This window comes from Mastigoproctus giganteus, chromosome 11, assembly GCF_048544385.1.
Source record: "Mastigoproctus giganteus isolate SK-2022 chromosome 11, ASM4854438v1, whole genome shotgun sequence".
In the NCBI taxonomy this organism is placed as follows: Eukaryota; Metazoa; Arthropoda; class Arachnida; order Uropygi; family Thelyphonidae; genus Mastigoproctus; species Mastigoproctus giganteus.
Genome location: NC_143585.1, coordinates 136,101,260 through 136,122,580, shown reverse-complemented (window position 1 = coordinate 136,122,580; position 21,321 = coordinate 136,101,260).

Sequence of the window (21,321 nt, the reverse complement as noted above, 5' to 3'; positions counted from 1 at the left end):
TTCAACAAATATCTTCTTTCATCTTCTCAACCTCCAACCTAAGCACGGTACTAAATACCATAGGTTCTAATACCTCTCGTGTTTGGGGTTTTCATAAAAAAAAAAAAAAAAAAAAAAGTATATTTCATTTTAACCAATCGATTGCATCAGTATACGGAGGGAAAAGAAGTCTAACTGTGAACGATGCCGATATGATGCCAAAATTTGGTGACACTCTTTGGAATACGATACATCCACCCACTTTGGAAAATGTGTGTCGTGTCGAGAATATTATCTTGCTGTCTTTACTCTGACAATCCTAAATGGAGTCGGAGTAGTGTGTATGCAGAGGGCACTACGGAGAAAATCTCATCAAATGATTCATGCCCGCCCCTCCCCATCTTTTATCTCATCTTCACCAATGATCATTAATAATCAAATCAGATGAAATAAAAACCATTAAAACTGTTATTAGGCATATTGCATTCCTTATTCTACTGAATAAAGAATGGATTAATCAAGGTATCTTCGACCAGATAACAGAGAGACTACTGAAACTCCAAAAAAACACGTGATCCAACTTATCGCAGATTCACGAGATAGTCAATTTAGGAGCGTATACAATATATAATTTTTCATAACATGTGGGACCCACTTAAAGGATGGATTTAGGACCTAAAAACAATAAAAAAAAAACCTTCATGTAAACGTAGGTCTGGTTTCGCCTTGTTTCCGAATTACAGCCGTTTTTGTGTTCCAGCAGTCCTTTCCACAAACTGAGTTAACATAACTGGCTCCATTCAACTGTTTACAAACAATGCTAGATATTTCATACAGGGAGCCTTGTTGATAGTTCTGTAAACAAGGTACCGTAGTGTTCTTTGAGTGATTTCAGTTCTCCTGAAAGGATACTACGTTTGAAGCTTGTTATTAACATTTTGGTACTGTGCATTTTCTGCGATAATGGAGGCTTATTCAAATCGAGAGATGGCAGATATGCATCTTATGTGTGGATTTTCTAGATGCAATGCAGCTGAGGCAAGGTGTCTCTGTTCAGAAAACTTCCCTAATCGACCTGTGCCAAATAAGAAAACCTTTCATAGAATACATGAACGCCTTGCGGAAACTGGTTCATTTAGAAAACGAGTTTCAGGCGGTGGTAGACCTATCAGAACCAGAATGTTAAATCTGACAGATGCCTGGAACTTTTGAGCGAATAGTATTCTGGTAGGCTTGTATTCAGGCGTACGGTGGTTATTTTGAACATTTCCTGTAAACGTACACAGATTGTTGCTGGAATACAAAAATGGCTGTAACTCGGAAACAAGGCGAAATCAAAATTATGTTTATGAACTTTTTATTTTATTTTTTTTAGGTCCTAAATCCATCCCGGACGGGGTTCCACATCTTATGATACACCCTGTGTGTGAATATGCATATATAAATTACGCGTTATCGTATCAAGAAGCCACAGCGTGACCATGGTTTATGAGAGCACAAAGTATTTCGATTAGCCATACAGTTTAGTGCAAGTTCGGCAAAATTTTTTTGCAAAATTATTTTAAATTTGGTGACATTTTTCTTTTTAAATTTTTGCACATCTAAACTGAAAAGGAGTGGCTTCGATATTTTGTAACCAGATTGGAAGAAAGAAAGAAACTGTGTGTATATATGTGAGTGTGTTAAGTTTAAAGGAATAATTTGGTACAAGATCGAAATGGTACAGTAGTTTTTCATTCCTTAAGAAAGTAAGGAAGATTATTTTCTTAAAGCTTGTCTTCAGTTTTCAAATGTTTCCAGAAATTTTGGTTAATAATTAATAGGGTAGAGAATTATCACTTTCCTTTACTTTTAGATTTAAAATAAAACGAAAGTAACTCACGTAATGTGCAGTGCGCAACTAGAATCAAATAATTATGATAGCACAAGTTTAATAAAAAATATATATATAATAAATAAATAATAATAAAAAAAAACCGAATTAAAGCTGACTGGGAAAGTGACCTCGTTCTTGAAGGCATTATGGTCATAGAAAACGGGAATGTACAAAACACACGTAATAATCCGATGTGAAGGGGAAATAGAGTTGCCGCTGAAAGAGGGCAGGCCTACTTCCTGCCAGGATCCAACCGTTTGGTTGGTCCCACCCAAACACTTTTACGCTTCCAACTGACATCGCATGAGATAGGGCAAAAAGGGAGAATTACCAAGAAGAGAAGTAAAACTGAATTGTTCGCATTATGATTAAAATGATAATACAGAACTCACAGATTAGATGGGAATTATTCACCTCGGGCTTAAAAGGCCATCCTGCAAAAAATTAAACCCGTGGATGGCGTGTTGCTTTAGATATGGTAAAACAACTTAAAAACATTTCTTCCTACAAATGCTAGAAATCGACCTGTTTGTTTTTTTAATTAAAATACTCTATCGTTCCACAACTTCTTTGTTTTTAGCTGTATCTTTCTTACTTCCATTTTATTACGGTATGGAAGGGAATCTTTTCACCGGAGGATTCCCTTCGATACTCCTTGACAATATAATGAGTTCTCCACTTATCACAAGTTTAGAGAGGTTTGGATTCGATCCTGTGGTGACTGGAAGAGTTAAAAGCCTCTTCAATCCAATCTGAGGAGGACGGACGGAGGATGGAGTTCCCCTAAGTTATTCCAAGTTTTAAATCGGGCACAACATACAAATCGACTCTTGAGCACATACTCGCATACAGGCATAATAAACGAGTAATATGACATTTAATTCAGGGCCTGGAATTTCTGATAAAATAGGAAAAGAAATCAAAAGTTTGCAAATTTCTGTGAACAAACTTGGGAAGAATTCTCTGAAATACTGATACTGTGAACGAAGTAGGATGAAATTCCTTTACTATTATAGTCGTTATGCACATTACTTTCCTAAAAGGATTCGTACAACCTGTTTTCACAGTTCATTGGACCTTCCCGGATAAAGTGACTCCTTATATGCCTCTCCTTTGGCATATAAAGAAGTCGTGGGAGATACAAAAGTTAGTTGTTTTCGTCATATTACGTAGAGCCAAGCTAACTGATTTTGAAAGGGATGTTATTGTAGGATATTACATTACAGGCTTGTATTCGTGCACTTGCTTGACAACCTATACATCCAAAGTCGACCATTGGTGATATAAACATGAAATTGATGCGTGACAGTACCACCGCTGTCCGGCAACTCACAGGAAACTCACTCCATGACCAGCGGGTACTCAGAAGAGTAGTACATTAATTTCATTCGAAATTACTGCCAAACGTTAAGCGGAAATTTAAGGAGGGTGGAGGGTGTGAGTGTGGAGCATGCCCGCAGAACGTCTGTTGTTGGAATGCACTGTGCCAATAGTGAATTTCGGAGGAGGTGGAATTTTTGGTGTGGTCCTGGTTCTCGTGGCACGGCCTAGGACCTTTGTTGGTTGTGCAGGGAATCACAAACGCCGATATCTGCCCTAACATGTTGGACAGTTCTAACATATTAAGTAGATTCCTACGATGTGGCATTTACTTGGTACAGACCCTTTTTTTTTTCAACAGAATTATGCTATATGCCATACTGCTGGTACCCTTCAAAATGGTTCGTGCGTATGTATGTACAAAATTGGAATGGCTACCGCAAATTTCCGATTCGAAATTTGCGGTAGCCATTAATTAGAAAGTCGGGTGAAGCCCAGATGAACACGTCTCACATCCGTAGCTCAACTGGTAACTGTTTTGCAAGAGGACTGGAGGGCTATACCGCTGCAATCTATTATTTGTTGTTGGAAATCTATCCAGGAAGGCAGAGTATACCTTAGCAGCCAAAGGGAAACCAATGCACCTTTGAAGTGAGTGGTAGTGTCGTCGATTTGAAAAATACGTGAATCCGTGTATTTCCTTAATGGTTGTTTTTAATCCTTTTTCAAACTCAGATGCGCAATGGACTAATTTTTTGCACAAATGGCAGCATCTGATACTCACTTTAGAAAGTAACACATTCTCTACAAACTACTGGCGAGCTTAAAGTAAATAAAATTATTCCGCAATAATTTTAAAAGCTGTGAACTTCTCCTGCCGCTAGGTGGTTGCCCCAAAATATAAAACCGAAACTTTTAATTATTTTGAAGTTTCGAGTAAGAACACTTCCCCCATTATTTCTGGTTAAAACGAAAAGAGAAAATAGGTGTTAATGAACAAGAATCTGGTCGACATAAATAACAATTAATGATAGTTGCTTGATTAATGATACTCTACTAAATAAAAGGTAGCCAGGAAGTCAATTTGCATTCTACCTGTCATGTAAAATGAGAAAAGGGTATTATTCTTGCTTCCTATATCAATTAAAGCATCGTGTAGTTTCTGTTTTTCCTGGCAATTTTGACACTTACGTAAAGGGACAAAATTTCTATAAAAAGAGAAACTACACGATGATTTCATGATAACAACAACAATAACCTACTGGAGGATCACGTGCCAGATGGGAACCAATAAACAGCGTACAGCTGCCTCTGGTATTTAGGTTTCAAGCTTCGATGGTTTGTTGTGTTGCTGGAATGTGGTCTCGCTGTGTTAACCGGCGACAACAGAGGCGGAAAATTACTGGTGCTATGTGCGATTTCGGCTCTGTCAAATGTGTCGCCACACAACCTTTTAAAGGACGGGGTCTGCTAGCTGCAAACAGCACGATTACGTCATTCATAAAGATCCTGTTTCAGTTAAAATAGCATATCAGGATAGATGATGTAGGAATTCTGAAAGACATCGTAACCGTATCCAGTAATGTGTGGGTGGGAGGACAACTGCTGTAAACATGAATTGCATTCCCCCCTCGCCACCCACTCTAAGTGCATAAACCAGTGTTTGAATTCGAACTAAATAACCACCGGAACGCCTATATAGAGCTTTATTATTCTTAAAATGAAACTACCGGATGCTGTTCTGGTGGAGTCCGATCACTAGCTTAAGCAATAATAGAATGGCGATTGTTCGAAAACGATTTAGCTTTAAGCACTTAAGAAGTGAATTACATAGGTCAAAAATATTTTCATCTGAGAGAAATATGAAGACTAGATAGATGTTTTTACGCTGATTCCAAATCTATTTTCAGTTTTCCTCTAGCACATGGAAATTACATGAATATGATGTGAGACTGATTATACCAATCACATGCCTATTCAGGCATGTGATTGGTATATTATTATTGTTTATACAATCATATTTATGTAATTGTTTGAATATTTCTTTATCCTTGTTATTTCATAATTTAATAACTTGATTATAAATTGTTTCAGGTAAGGTCCGATGAATTATTGAAACTCATTCATCGTCATGCTTCGAAAGTGTAAAAATCACTCCAACAAATTCTACGTCGTGCGCGGCTCTTTCTCCTAACTAAATCACAAAGGCTTGCAATCACGACGGATAATCGGAAAATTTGCCAGTTATACAATTGATTGTCATCTGGGTGACCAGAACAAGGCATGTGCACCACATCTTATTTGTACCGCTTGTTCGAATGAATCGTTCATTCGTATGTGACTAGTTGAACTAGTCACATACGAGTCACTTTTAAAAGCAAAAAGTGGATGCCGTTTGCCATAATCATGATATGTTAGGAGCAAAATGACCATGTTGGTGATTGTTACTTTTGTAATGCAAATGTAACTGGATTCTCAGCGAAGAATAAACACAAGATTGTTTATTCGAATCTGGATTCAGCGATAAGACTAATCCTTCATGATGACGTTATACCAATTGCGCTATGTCCACAGCAAGTGGTTAAAAGAGGGCTTTTTTATCATTTAAGGAAGGAAGTTCCAACCCAACTGCTTAATTTTCAACTTTACACCACAAACGGCACCAGGCAGGAAAGATAACGGATAACCAAACATCTACAAGAGATATGGCAACATGACTGGGACACCACAACAAAAGGGGCCATCACAAAACGATTCCTTCCACCTATAAGTTCAACTCACCCAGAACCTCCACCCTGGTTTTCGCCTGGCCTCCATGGGACCTTTATCATCACCGGGCATGGATCCTTCCAACAAAAACTGACGGCCATGGGAATCGAGAATGATCCATGTTGCCACTGCAGCGAAGAGGAGTCCTGGGAGCACCTCATATATGAGTGCCCCAGCTACGACAACATTAGGCTTAAATTCCTCACCACAATACAAAGAAACCCTCGCAATCAAGAATTCACTCTGCTACTCGAGGAAGATACCTATAAGGCATTAACCACCTACGCGCAGGAAATATTTGCACTTAGCGAGCAAGATTGCAGTATCAGAGCTCAAGAACTAAACCGGACCGGCGTGGGATAACTCTCCATCCCCCAAGGACAACACGGACATGACCATGGTAACCCGAATAGGGTAGGATTTATTGCAGGCACCATCCAAGGTGAGGGATTGCTGACACTCACCACAGTGCGGGATCTATAGGCACTATGCCATTGGCAATTACACAGGGGCGCCTGTCCCTTGTGACTTTTAAACCTACACCCTTTCCTATACTTCGCCTAAACTAGGGTGGATTAATCTCCCCTGTCAACCCACCCAAATTCATTCCCCCTTCAATCCTCTCTTCTAGCTCTCTCTTTTTTTTTTATTTATTACTTTATTTATTTATTTATTTTATTTTATGTTATCATTTATTTATTATTATTTTATTTTTATTTATTTATTTTTTTAATTAATTAATTATTATTTTTTTTTTTGCTTGGTCTCCGTCAGGAAGCTCAGACAACCCTGGATGAGGCCAGCCAGAGTATAATGGGCAGCCTGGCTCACTTCCCAGTGGTGGTGGCGGGCAACGTGGGGTTCCCTTGGGGCCTGCGGCCAAGCAGCCAGAGACAGAACAAGAGAACATAGCACTACTCTGTCACAAACCAGACACCACACTTTTTCTGGCTTTTAGAGAGATTCTGTACTTCTTCACAAAGTACCACGGTGCAGATGTGGGAAACCACCGGTGGCGCCTTCCACAAAACACTATGCCACTATGTCCACAGCATGGACTGCCCTCGTGGTGAGCCAGTGGATATATAATTACCATTCTCCCCACACCGAGTAGAAAATGCCCGGCTTCAAATCCCGTCAACGATGCGAGGCATTTTTATGGGCTTTTTTTCATAATTTGACTGAATTAGCTGATCTCAGACCATGGCTGCATGGTCTTTTTCTCCCGGAAACTCAGGTTTTTCGTCCAGAAAACAGGAAATTCGACCACAGAATACACAAAATTTACGGACAAAATATGTTGTCTCTTCACAGTGTTCCTTGCTTTGGCTCTTACCACTCGTATACATTTAAACAGCACAGACGAAAATCGCATTCCATTTCTTTAAAAGACGAAATGGAATGCGATGAAGGCATGATTGGCAGACACCTGAGAACTTCAGCCAATCCAGAGTACATATCGGACGAAGAGGCATCGGAGCGGGAGCTGTTTACACCCAAGATGAATCGAATGATCTCATTGTAACTGTGGCCGCCTCGAAACTAAAGCAAAGACATTTGAGAAGAATGTCAAAGTGTGTCACCATTGAAAGCGAAACCAAGTTTTGGTGACGTTCTTTACAGAAAATGGTCTACTCTGCTACTGTCATGATATCAATGGAGTTTTTAGGGACTTGTCAAATGCACATTACATCTGAATGGTGCCCCTTCATCGACTCCTCACAGCAAAGTTTGAAATCTGTTCTTTTGCATAACCGGAACTCACAACCATCTATCCCCATTGCCTATTCTGTTCACCTTAAAGGGACATGCTATAACATTATCATACTACTGAAAATAATTTAATACATCATTCATCAATAGAGTATCTGTGGTGACCTCAAAGTTGCATGTTAATGTACATGCAAAGAGGGCTCACAAAATATTGTTTTTCTAAGCCCACTACATCAGACGTAACTGTCCTCAAAGAAGCACACATGAACAAGAAACGAGTAGTGTAGTGGATCCAGTGAAGATTTACCTTCAACCTTTCCACATTACGAAAAGATCAGTGCCGCCTGTTGAAGTGAAAGAGGGGATCTTTATGATGCCTCAAATCAAAGAGCTTCTGCAGGATAAAAGCTTTGAAAAATGCTTCAATATAGACCCCCAGAATTATAGTTGAAAGTTAATATTATGAAGAATTATAGTTAAGAACTATAGTTCTAGTTCTAGTTAAAGGATTATAGTTAAATTTATAATCACTGGACTGAGATTTATTAACTCTGACTTTGTGGTGACCATATGCTCAAATTATGCTTAAGATTATGCTTGGCGCCCATGTTATATTTATAATTTTGACTTCGTTAAATAGATATCGTCCCTGGACTCACAAAAATTCGAGCCTTTTCTGGTTTTAACGTCGATAATGTTTTGTCCTCCATGACAGTATAATAGTTTCTGTACTTACCTCACATTTGACGAATTGGAGTAGTTTCTAAAGTCCTCTTCACCTGAGGATGTAGTTAGCCGATATCGGGTGGGGGGGGGAGTAGGGATCTCCCTATGCCACAGGTGTACTTTATGCAATGGCATACTCACTCACTTTTCCCCGTGATGTTTAATGAATTTTTAAATACAGAGTACAGTAACCGATGGATTGGTCGATTATTGTACTCCGTTTAAGCTATTAAGAACAGCACAGAAATATAGGAACATATTGTATCTCGTGTCTTGGTGATGCCAGAAGTCTCTTGCACATCTGTCTGTTTACTCTGAGGTGAAGCAAGAACACTGCTAAGTTAGCCATGTGTGTAGAGGTTTTATAGAATACCGTTATGGTGCTTTGTTGTGTTTGATAGACTGGCTATGTTGCAGCCAGTGAAGAGCAGCGAGAAAATTCCTCACTGGTACTCGTTCCTGCAAAGGGGAGGCGGTCCCTAGTCTGTACTTAAACCACTTGCATGGCATCTCCAGTTCACGAGAACAGGAGAAGGAGAGCCAAGATGCAGGGGAAATAGAGAGCAAACGTTCAGGAAAAGACCAGAAGAGGAGAAGAATAAAAAAAGACAGGAACGATGAAGAGATAAAGAGGGGGCAATACACTTTGGATCTCTCTTCCGGATAGCCAGAAGAAAAAGGGAAGGAAAATGAAGGAATTGAATTTTTCTCAGCCTGGTCTGTGCTTGTTAACAGGAGAGATACACTTAAATAGAAAGGGTGCAAAAATATTTCTTATGCTATCGAAGCAGAGTTCGGTAGGTCGGAAAGCTGCTATCTTGGGGATATACACGGACTAATAGATTAACAGTAGCCGCTGGCAGAGGCGAAAGTTGTTAGTTAAGAAACACATAAAATCTAAGGAAATGCATCCAGTTGATGTTGGTGGACAATGCAGTGTTGAGTCTGTTTAGTGTGAAATAAGCACTGGGAAAGGAAAAATGATAGTAGGTGTGTGTTATAGGGCTAAAGAATCTGACGAGTATAATGAGCAGTTGTGCAGGGAAATAGAGTGGGCCAGTAAATCAGAGAGTCTTATAATGGGGGATTTTAATTTCCCAGAGATTGACTGGAATTTGTGGGTTGGTCACTCACACACTAGCAAGGCTTTTGTGGAGTTATTGGATGATTATTTTCTACATAAGCATGTTCGGGAGGCAACTAGAGGAAGTAATACTCTTGATCTGATTATCAGCAGTGATTCTTCATGCATTAAGAATCTGCAGATAAATGAACCACTAGGTGGCAGTGATCACAGTGTGCTGAAGTGGGATTTACTCAAAGAGGTAGCTACCACAGGGTTTTTGCTTTCGTAAAGGTGACTACGGTGGTCTAAGACAGTATTTAAATTCTATATGGTTGGACCAACTGATGATGTTACCAACAGCAAATTCAAAATGGGAAGCATTCAAAGAAATAATATTGGAAGCTACTAGGCTTTTCATACCAACTAAGAAATATTGTTCAAGAATTAGCTTAAATGGATGTCAGATGAACTAACTGGACGTGTAGCAGAGAAGAAAAAGCATGGGATACATATAAATTAACAGGTAACACAGAAGCCTATGATAGATATAAGCTGGTCTGTAACCAAGTCACAAAAGAGATTAGGCAGGCAAAGGAAGATTATGAGAAATCTTTGACAAAGGATGCAAAGAAAAACAAAACAGCAAAGAGTTCTTTACTTATGTAAACTCTAGAAGGGAGGGGATGAATCAGATTGGTCCACTTGATATTGATGGGTCAACTGTTGATGATCCTGCTCAGGTAGCTAACAAACTAAATGAATATTTTGCATCTACATTCACACAGAATGAGGAGTTATTCAGGGAGGGAAATGCCAGAGGTGTATTCACCTCTGGCAGTAAGCTAGATAATCTTGTAATAACTGAGAGTAAAGTGCAGGAGAAATTGTTGAAGATAAACACAAGAAAGGCACCTGGGGTGGATGGAATCTATCCAGTTATATTAAAGGAAGTAAGCAAACCCTTAGTTATAATTATGAGAGCTTCCCTGGACTCAGGGGAGGTACCCATGGACTGGAGAAGTGCAAATGTGACCCCAATCCACAAAGGAGGATTAAAGTGAGACACAGGTAATTACAGTCCTGTTAGTTTAACTTCTGTTCCAGGGAAATTAATGGAGGCACTGGTTAAAAAAGCACCGCACGATCATCTAGACAAGACTTCAGTTATAACTCGGACACAGCATGGGTTTGTTAAGGGGAAGTCTTGTCTGACTAATTTGATTGGATACTATGATGTAGTCACAAAGGAATTGGATGCAGGGAATAACTTTGATATCATATATTTGGATCTTAGAAAAGCCTTTGATTGCACATGGAAGCCTGCTGCACAAATTGGAGCAGTATGGCATTGGAGGCAAATTGCTGATATGGATAATGGGATGGTTGAGTGGGAGAAGACAGAGTGGTAATCAATGAACACTACTCTTCGTGGACTAATGTTATTAGTAGAGTCCTTCAGGGTTCAGTGTTGGGTCCATTGTTGTTTTCTGTATTTATAAATGATATTAATGATGGTATATCAAGCTTAATGTCCAAGTCTGCAGACGATACGAAGGCCGGCAGGGTTGTTAATGACCCTAATGACAGTACACTGCTGCAACAGGATTTAGAAAAATTGAGCAGATGGGCTGAGAGGTGGCAACTGAAGTTTAACATTGAAAAATGTAAAGTTCTGCATATTGGAAGCAGTAACTGCAGAGTAACGTATCAACTGTGTGGTACTAGACTGACAGTGGTAGAGAGTGAAAAGGACCTGGGGGTAATTGTGCAGGCAGATATGAAGTTTTCTGAGCAGTACAGACGGTCTGCAAGAGTAGCTCATGGTGTCTTGTCAATGATATACAGGAATTTTTCTAGCAGGGATAAGGAGGTGATTATCCCCTTGTATAAGGCAATGGTCAATCCACACCTTGAGTACTATATACACGTCTGGAGGCCTTGTTTTAAGAAGGATGTAGAGCTGTTGGAACGAGTACAGAGAAGGGCAACAAGATTAGTGAATGGAACAAAGGGTGCTCTTACGAAGAAAGGCTTAAGTTTTGAAAATTAGTGTCTGGAGACTAGGCACCTGCGAGGTGATCTGATTGAGGTGTATAAGCCTTGAATGATTTGAGCATGCTCAATGCTGATGGGATTCTTCCGCTTGCTCAGAATAATCGCCTGAGAGGACATAAATTTAAATTGAGGAAAGAAAGAAAGTTGTAGGATAGATGTGCGGAAGTTTGCCTTTATCCAGCGGGTTATCAACCGATTGGTGGAACAAAGTTCCATCTGTCGTTGTAGAAGTTGGTAGCTTAAACAGATTCAAGGCAGAACTAGACAAACATTTGGGGCGAGTGGATGGGGGAAATGAGGAGGGTGTGTGTGTGTGTGTGTGTTTTTGGTGATGCTATATAAGCTTGCTTTCTTGCATCATGTGCCCTTGCTAATGCTAATGCTAAGGAATAAGAGATGAGGCGGAAAAGAATAAAGAGGGCCCACAAGGCCTCCTAATATAGACCTCCTAATCTCACCTCTGGACAGACAAAGATTAGCAAGGCGATAAGTGATGGGAGGAAGTGTGTATGATAAGAAATATTCAGAATAGAACTGAAGTTATAAGACATGGTAGGGAATCGTGGATTCATCGCACTGAATACGGAACAAAATGGAATTTTCTTTGAATCTCTGCTTTAGATATTTTCTTTTTAGACGTTTGTTTCAAATTCTTTTTATATTTTCAAATTTATGATTAATGCTTAATAACTTGATATAAAGAGACTTTGGTTTATAGGAACATTTTTTTAAATTTTTAATCGCAAGCCTTCCTCTCTCTCTCTCTCTCTCTCTCTCTCTCTCACACACACACACACACAGCTTTATAGCTCTGGATTCAACACTTTTCTTATCCCGATTTGAATAACCTAATTCTCTTCCGTCATTTACTGGGCTGAAGACAAGATTGTTGAATTTTTAATTATTATGAATGAGTAATGGCAAAAGGACATGATCAATAGTGCGAGTTTGTATTCATTTTGAACTAAAAATATTTCTGAACTTTACAACAGTGTCAGATGATATTTTCGATTGCAAGGTTCGATTTTTTCGAAAAATTAATCAGCCAGATTATCAAATAACAGAAGCAGTGTGGATAACAATAACATGACTGATTACGGTGGCAAAAAGTGTTCTAGTTCAACTCAGTGTTCTATCTATGATTTATCGAAATTATTAGCATTAGCATTAGTAGAGGCATATGATGCAAGAAAGCAAGCTTATTCAGCATCAGCCAAAAAAAAAAAAAAAAAAAACCCTCTCCCATTTCACCCCTCCGTTCGTTCGAAATACCTGTTCAGTTGAGCTTTAAATTTGTTTAGGCTATCAACTTCAACAACAAGTGATGGAAGTCGGTTCCACCAACCAACCACCCGCTGGCCAAAGGCAAATTTCCGCACATCTATCCGACATCCGTCCTTCCTCAATTTGAATTTATGCCCTCTGAGGTGATTATTCTGAGAAAGATGAAGAATCCCATTGGCATTGAGCATGCTCAAACCATTCAAAGCCTTATACACCTCTATCAGATCACCTCGCCGGTGCCTAGTCTCCAGACTCTGTAATTTGCAAAACTTAAGCCTTTCTTCGTAAGAGCAACCCTTTGTTCCATTTACTAATCTTGTTGCCCTTCTCTGTACCCGTTCCAGCAGCTGAAATGAGGCCTCCAGACCTGTATACAGTACTCAAGATGTGGCCTAACCATTGCCTTATACAAGGGAATAATCACCTCCTTATCCCTGCTAGAAAAATTCCTGTATATCATTGACAAAACACCATGAGCTACTCTTGCAGCTCGTCTGCACTGCTCAGAGAACTTCATATCTGCCTGCACAATTACCCCCAGGTCCTTTTCATTCTCCACCACTGTCAGTGTAGTACCGCAGAGTTGATACATTGCTCTGGGGTTACTGTTACCCATATGTAGTACTTTACATTTGTCAATGTTAAACTTCATTTGCCACCTCTCAGCTCATTATGCAAGTAGATAGAGAAGGAGGTCATTATCCCTCTCTGTAAGTGTGGTGCGACCACACTGTTCAGATCTGGAGATAGAGAAGATGAAAGAAGGGCGACTAGATTGGTCAAGGCGTTAATATGACTGATTGCTTCATAATACTGCATCCTATATGTCTACGTAATATCTCTGTAGTAATATCGCTCTTCCTTTGAGAAGACTTTTGAACGTTACCAAGGCTGTGTTATCCGGATGTACAGGAGGCGTGAAGAAATGGGTCTACTTGTATAAGAAATCCCAAGAGGTACGAAGGTCAATTAGAAGACCTTTGACGGGATACAACACGGCCAATGTTCATGTATTGCAGCGTTTTGCTACCTTAATATAAGTATCGCCTCCCTTCCCCCCCCCACAGTACCTACAATTATTTTGAGGCATACATTTCATTTTCTACCACTGCGCAAAGCTCAGTTTGTTTAAACTTTAAACAACGTAATTCTAACTTGCTGGATGAAAAAACCCTGCCTATAAACAATAAACTTTCCATCGTTGAGTAAATGGAATACTTATCACAAATATAAGGAAATTGTTTTGAATTTTCTTACATTTGTGAAAATGCAAGAAAGTTCCGCAATTCCTAACAACAAATTCACTTTTCTCCAAATTTCAGTTGTGTTGGCGCACCCGCCCCCTCCTCTCCAGATTTCGTGTACCTTAAGGGTACCACAGATTGACAAACACTTATCTATCACTCCTGAAACTAATGAATTCCCAAAGCTGCAGATGCTGTTTGGAATTGCGATATCCGTGTTAGCATCGAATTTTATTTCATGATAAAAAAAAAAAAAAAAATTATAACTAGCCAAATTGCTCTTTATAAAATTCGATGCTAACGCGGATATCACAATTCCAAACAGCATCTGCAGCTTTGGGAATTCATTAGTTTCAGGAGTGATAGATAAGTGTTTGTCAATCGGCAGTACCCTTGAGGTTCACCTCAAGGTGTCAATCGGTGGTACCCTTGAGGTACACCTCAAGGGTACCACCGATTGACAAGTTTCTGACTCTGATAGAAATCACCTGCAACCATGCTGATATAGGTATCTGTCAGAATCAGAAAAGACATACCGTACATTACTGTGCATATGGACCCTATAAAGCGCTAAAAATTGCCTGCAATTTAAGGTAATGGTATTAAAATGCCATATTGATGCAAGGAAGCGAATATATTCTGCATCTGAAAAAAAAAAAAAAAAGAAAAGAAAAAAGTGCTTATCCTATTCTTCCTTGAATTTTGCCAATAAGTTTCCTTGCATGGAAATTATTCCAGTGTTCCACAACAAGCTGCCCGAAGGTAAAAAAATTCATAAGGCCTTTGAGATTTTATAGTTCTGCCCTCTGGTTCTTATTTTATTCACCAGTGTGAATATTCCTTCCTCATTTATTTGATTAATCCCGTTGTGGACCTGCCCTCCAAGGTGTCTAATTCCTAAGCTATGCAGACTATATCTCTTACTCGCTCCTCATAGAGATAATTCTTAGACTCTTTCATCAGTCTAATCGACCTTCTTTGCACATTCACCGGAGGTTCTATATTTCTTTAGATGTTGCCTTTAGACCAAGATAGAATATTCAAAGTGTGGTCGCGCCATCGTTTTACAGAGAGGATAATGACCTCCTTCACTCAACTTGCAATATTCCAATAAATTATAAAAAAAAAATACCCTTCTATTTATCTGTGCCCTTTTTTGAAGTCTGCTTACACTGTAGACCTCAAGAAGGTATTTCTCATCCTGGACGTTCTTTAATTTTCTTCTCTAATCTATAAAACGACTCCTAAGTTCCTCAATACCTTGTATTTGGTAGCATTAAACTCTAACGATCATTTTTCAATCATAACTTGTAGTAAATCGAAGTCCTTTTGAAGAAACATATCCTGGTTGTGACTTTAACCACCCTCCCAACCTTTAAGTCTTCAGAAAACGTTGATATTTTCCTTGTATTTCCTCATCACTATCATTTCGGAAGATAAAGAAACAAGGGAGAGGTTCGAGCACTGACTCCCCGATGGATGTCACTTAAATGCCCTTTGAAGATTATCCAGTTAGGATCACCCACTGTCTCCTGTCTTTCAATCATCCCTAATCCACTAATGGATCTTCTCTGTTATCCAGGCATGTTCAGATTTATGCAATAACCTCTCATGAGGTAATGTATCAAAAGCCTACTAAAATCCAGAATGTCAAATTTATTTTTTGCATCGAAATTGTTTTATAACCTTGTCATAGTAATTTACCAGATCGGTAAGGTAAGATCTTCCCCTCACGATACTATGCTGAAACCCTATTTAGGATGCAGTTTCTTGTCGAGATGGGCCTGTATTGCGCCTTTAACCATACATACCATAATCTCACCAACGATAGAAGTTAAATTCACTGGTCTATAATTGGCCATCGCCTCTTTGGCTGTGTCCTCCCTTATGGACCATGGAGACACCGGCGCTTCTCCAGTCCAAGAGAATAATCGTTGAGTCTAATTGATCTCATTATCATTATTAATAGTTTGATGCCCTCACTCTTTACCACTCAGTATAGCTGGATGTACACCATCCGCCCATAGGGCATGATCTATATCTTTTCAAATAGGCTCTTCTCTAATATCATGTTACTTATTTTACAACGGCTCAGCTCAACTCAGTGGTTCAATTCGGCTTTTCTTCTTTTCCCCCTTGGCACTAATGTGGTTTCAATAACTGATGTACATGTCAACTTATACCCCAGGTATACAGTCCTAAGCGTAAATTAAAGGCATTAATGAATACCAGTATGTTTACAATTTTATTATTATTTTTTTCTTTTTTCATAACCTTTTTATACAACTCAAGAAATCTGTCTTTAACAAGAAATCATCTTTGCTTGCACATGTAAGAAATAGGCTGCAGTTGATTATTATAATGTAATGTTAGTACCGCGATTTATTTAACCAGCATTTCACTCTCTCTCTCTCTCTATTTCCTTTCATTTTTTTGTGTAAATAAATTTATTTTCAGAAAACTGAACATTTCCACCAACGCTTTCTTATTCTCCACTCTCGATCTACATTCCTTTTTCGATCTAAAAGTCGTTTAAAAAAACTTATACGTGTTGCATTTTTATAAATTACCGAGTTAAACATTCAAGGCACACGTATCTGCCTATCGCTGACATTTAAATCCGCACGACGACTGCATTGTCAAATATTTGAAGAGTTTTCTGTTGCTTCCATCGCACATACAACTCTACTTCGTGCCCTTGACTGACAGAGCCACCTGGTAGCTAGACACAACATGACCTAACAAAACTGCAGAAGCTGCTATCATGACCTACTTTCGTAAAAGAAGGGTTATGATGACGGTATTATATTTATAATGCCTTAGCGTTTAGGAAAGGGCCTTTTTAAGACTTGCTCCTCAATAACCTTGAGGTTGAGCTGGTCTGTTTTCAAGGACGATAGCGCGGTACTTTTTCTTTATTATTTATATATTTTTAGATGACGGATATATGATAGTCTAGCATTTCCGATCCACACCTCAGATAAGGTAGAACAGGAAAAGATTAGCATTATAAAATATGAAATATTGTCATGTAGTTTGTAGCCAAGTCATTTGGAGGAGAAACGTTTTAACTTTTCCAATGCAGCAAGCTGGAAGAACTATGGATTTAAATTATTTTTTGGCGAAGCCTAATAATTGCTGCTCTCAACTTGTAGAATACATCGAGTTTTAGGATAATACTTGGACAATTAAAGATGGATGGGGAGAAATAAAGAAACGAAAAGAACTTATTTTAACCGAAATATAATAATGTAGTAACATCCTTAAATATAAGTGCAGATTTAGAAGAGAACTGTTGCGAAAACTGAAGGGTTAGCAGCCTTTAGGAAAACCTTTCTACCGTTGGACGTCAGCCGTCAGAACCTTGCAGGAAAGCTAAAATCGGTGTGGGGAAGTTTCCTCTTTACTCGACTAGATGGCGCTCTGTCAAGGGCCGTTTTCTAGTTTGTTCACAGAAGTTTTTCCCTTCAACTTCGCTAGATTTTGCATTCCTATAATTTTCTTATACAATATAACCTTTATATTAACTGTTATATTAAGTTTACTAAAAGAATGGACGTTTCTTCGTGCGTAGCATAGTTGGTATAATCACCGCCTTCCCTACACCGGATGGAAAAGATCTGAGTTCGAATTCCCTCAATGACGAGCCGAATTTTTATGGGTATTTTTCACAACGTGGCTGAGTTAGCTGGTCCCAGGTGAGGTAGCGTGGTTTTTTCTTGCGGAAACTGGTTTTTCATCCGGGAAACAGCCACTCGACCACGGAACACACGCAGTTTACAGACACGGAACTCCGCAACAGACAACAAACAGGACGGAAGAAGTTCATTTTTATTTAGCGATATTACTACACTGCTGTTAGGGCTTTCCGCTTTTAAAACTTTAATGTAAGTCTTATGATGTACTATTTTGTCGGAAATGAGAAACTTTTCTCCTTAGTTATTGATATTAAAGTTGCTTGTTGTTGTTGTTGATATGGGGGTTTGATGGCGCATAAGCGACTTTGGCTATAATGCTATTAAAGTTGCAACGTCTATTGACATATCATTTCTGCTAATTAAGTTCGCTAATTTATCAATTTGAGAGTAATAGTATTGGTAGTTGATGCTAAGAATGAGTTTGGTAACTGCAGTAATCCCTTCCCAGCCGCGGGTTTGTCAAAAAGTGGTTTTATAAATCATGCCTCCCTTAAATAGTAATAGTAATAGAGGCATGTGATGCAAGAAAGCAAGCGTATGAGCTTATGTAGCATCAGCCAAAAAAAAAAAAAAATCAAACAACCATTCCTTCTAAAAGTTTGTCCAGTTCCTCCTTGAATTTATTTAAGCTACCAACTTCCACAACGACAGATGGAAGTTTGTTCCAGCAATCAACCACCCGCTGGCTAAAGGCAAATTTCCGCCGCACATCTATTCCACAACTGTCTTTCTTCAATTTGAATTTATGCCCCTTTAGGTTCGTAATCTGAGCAAGTGGAAGAATCCCATCAGAAACCCATTCAAGGCCTTATACACCTCAATCAGATCACCTCGCAGGTGCATAGTCTCCAGCCGCTTCAATTTGCAGCACTTAAGCCGCCTCTCTTGGTAAGAGGATTCCTTCATTCCCCTCACCAATCTTGTTGTCCTCTGTACACGCTCAAGCAAATCTACATCCTTCCTAAAATGAGGCCTCCAGACCTGTACGCAGTACTCAAGGCGTGGCCTGACCATTGCCTTATACAAAGGGATAATCACCTCCTTTTCCGTGCTAGAAAAATTCTTGTATATCATTGGCAAAACCCCATGACCCACTCTTGCAGCCTGTCTGCATTGCTCAGAAAACTTCACGTCTGACTCCACAATTACTCTCAGGTCTTTTTCATTTTCTACCACCCTAAGTGTAGTACAGGGGATCCTCGTTATCCGAGGATAATTGGTTCCAGAATATTCCACTTAAAACGGGGACCAATTTTCGCAATGTTTATTATTTAAATAAAACTAATTGTAACTAGGTATAATATTTTAAGATTCTGTATCTATACAGGGTGTCTCAAAAATACACGGCATAACTTCAAGGAATGAGTTCCTCATATGTAGACAATAAAAATATTTTATATCGACATAGTTCTGGAAATGCTTGGTTTCCGAGTTTTGAAGGTCTCTCTGTGACACTTAACTGTTCACATCACTTTATAGTAATTGTTCAAAATGTCCACCTTCTGCCTGAATACAGGCCTCACATCGACGTCTCATGGACTCGCGAAGACGATTCCAAATTCCTGGCATGTTTCGTATTGTCTCACAACCTGCCACAATTCGATTGCGGAGAGTTTCCACATAAGCTACCGGAGTCGAATACGCTAATGACTTTAAATGGCCCCACAAGAAGAAATCTAGTGGGTTTAAATCAGTGAGCGTGGACAGGCAGTTGGTCCACCTCTACCTGCCTACCGACCAGGAAACCTTCGATTCAGGAAATTGCGGGCTAGGTGGCTGAAATGTGCGGGAGCACCATCGTGCATGAAGTGTGCTTGTTGACGAATGATCAGTGGCGTGTCATCCAAGAAATCAGCCATGTTGTTTTCGAGAAAGTTTCTGTATGTCTGCCCTGTGAGTTTGTTTGGAAGTACATGGGGCCCAAATAACTTACCACCAAAAACACCCGCCCAAATGTTGAGGTTGAACCGCTGTTGGTGATGTGATGGAAGTATTACATGTGGGTTTTCCACAGCCCATACATGCTGATTGTGAAAGTTTTGGGTTCCGTCTCGTGTGAACTGTGCTTCATCTGTGAATATCACTAAGTGAGGAATTGTACCACACAGGAAAGTGAGGAATTGTACCACACTGCCGCAAGAATCACTGGCAGAACATTACTCGCGCAGGGTAATCTGCTGATGACAAGGCCTGTATCTATTGCAGATGGCAAGGATACAGTTGGTGTTCTCGCAACACTCTCCAAATAGTCGATCGTTGAACAGCCAGTTGCATTGCTATTCGGCATGTGCTGGTTCCAGGAGTGGCATGCACGACATCCAAAATCTCCTCCTCAATTCAGGAGTTGTAGATCTTGGTCGTCCTCTGTCGGCAGTACGAAGTGTAAAGGTCCCATGTTCACAAAGGCGGCGATGGATACTTTCAAACGTTTTCCTGTCTGGACATCTTCGTTCTGGGAACTTTTCGTGGTACAAACGACGAGCCTCCAGAGCATTGCCGTTCGCTAAACCGTACATAAATTACATATCCGCTTGCTCTTGATTTGAGTACATGGTCGGAATGGAAAACCACCAGATTCTGTCAGTACCTTGTGATGAGGAAATCACCTGCGGGCGATAAGACATTCCGGTTAATAACTCGGGAAACAAGCATTTCCGGTACTATGTTGATATAAAATATTTTTATTGTCTACATATGAGGAACTCATTCCTGAAGTTATGCCGTGTATTTTTGAGACACCTTCTATAATATCGATGTAGATACAATGTATTGCACTACCTCGAATAAGTAACGCTTCACTAATAGAGAAGACTATTGTTGCTTATTCTCGGTGGGCGCCACCACCCAGACGGCACCGTTTCAAAGCTAGTTGGCTTTTCATCGGTGGGTGGATAGGTACCATGGTATTGCAAGTAATGCGTTACTTATTCGAGGTAGTGCAATACATGGGGAGCTCGTTGTGAAGGATGAGTAGATATGATGTATCTACACCGATATTATATACTAATGTGGTTGTACTTTTACATAGTGAAAAATGGATGAAGGAACTGAAAAATGGTAAAATTATTTTATTAGGTTATAAAAGAAGGTCGTTGTCACAAAAAAAAAAAAAAACATTCAAGTGCTTGGTCAATTTTCCCAAGGGAAAAAGCTATAATTCTTTAATTTTCAAATCCTCGTAATGAATACTCGGATACCGGGGACCCCCTGTACCATACAGTTGATGTCGTACTCGTCAGCATCCAGTAGACTCGCGATTATCCGCATTAAGGATAAATTCGAGGTTTCTACAGCTCGAGGAAGTATTCTAAGTCAGTCTAAGTCAGATAACAAAAAAAAGAAATATCATATAAGTCGACTTCAATTTTTTGTCTCGGAAATTCGTGTTTTATCAACTATTCGTCGCATCAATCGACACCAATTTTCAACTTTATCTTTCGCATCCAGTGTACAGGTGTAATGAACGCCGAAAAATATGTATTTAGAACCACTGTCTACTTTTTTAATTCAATTATTTCTGCTATTTCTTTTAAAAGTTATTTTATCACAATATCTATTGCATTGTGATGGTTCATTACAATGCACAATAAA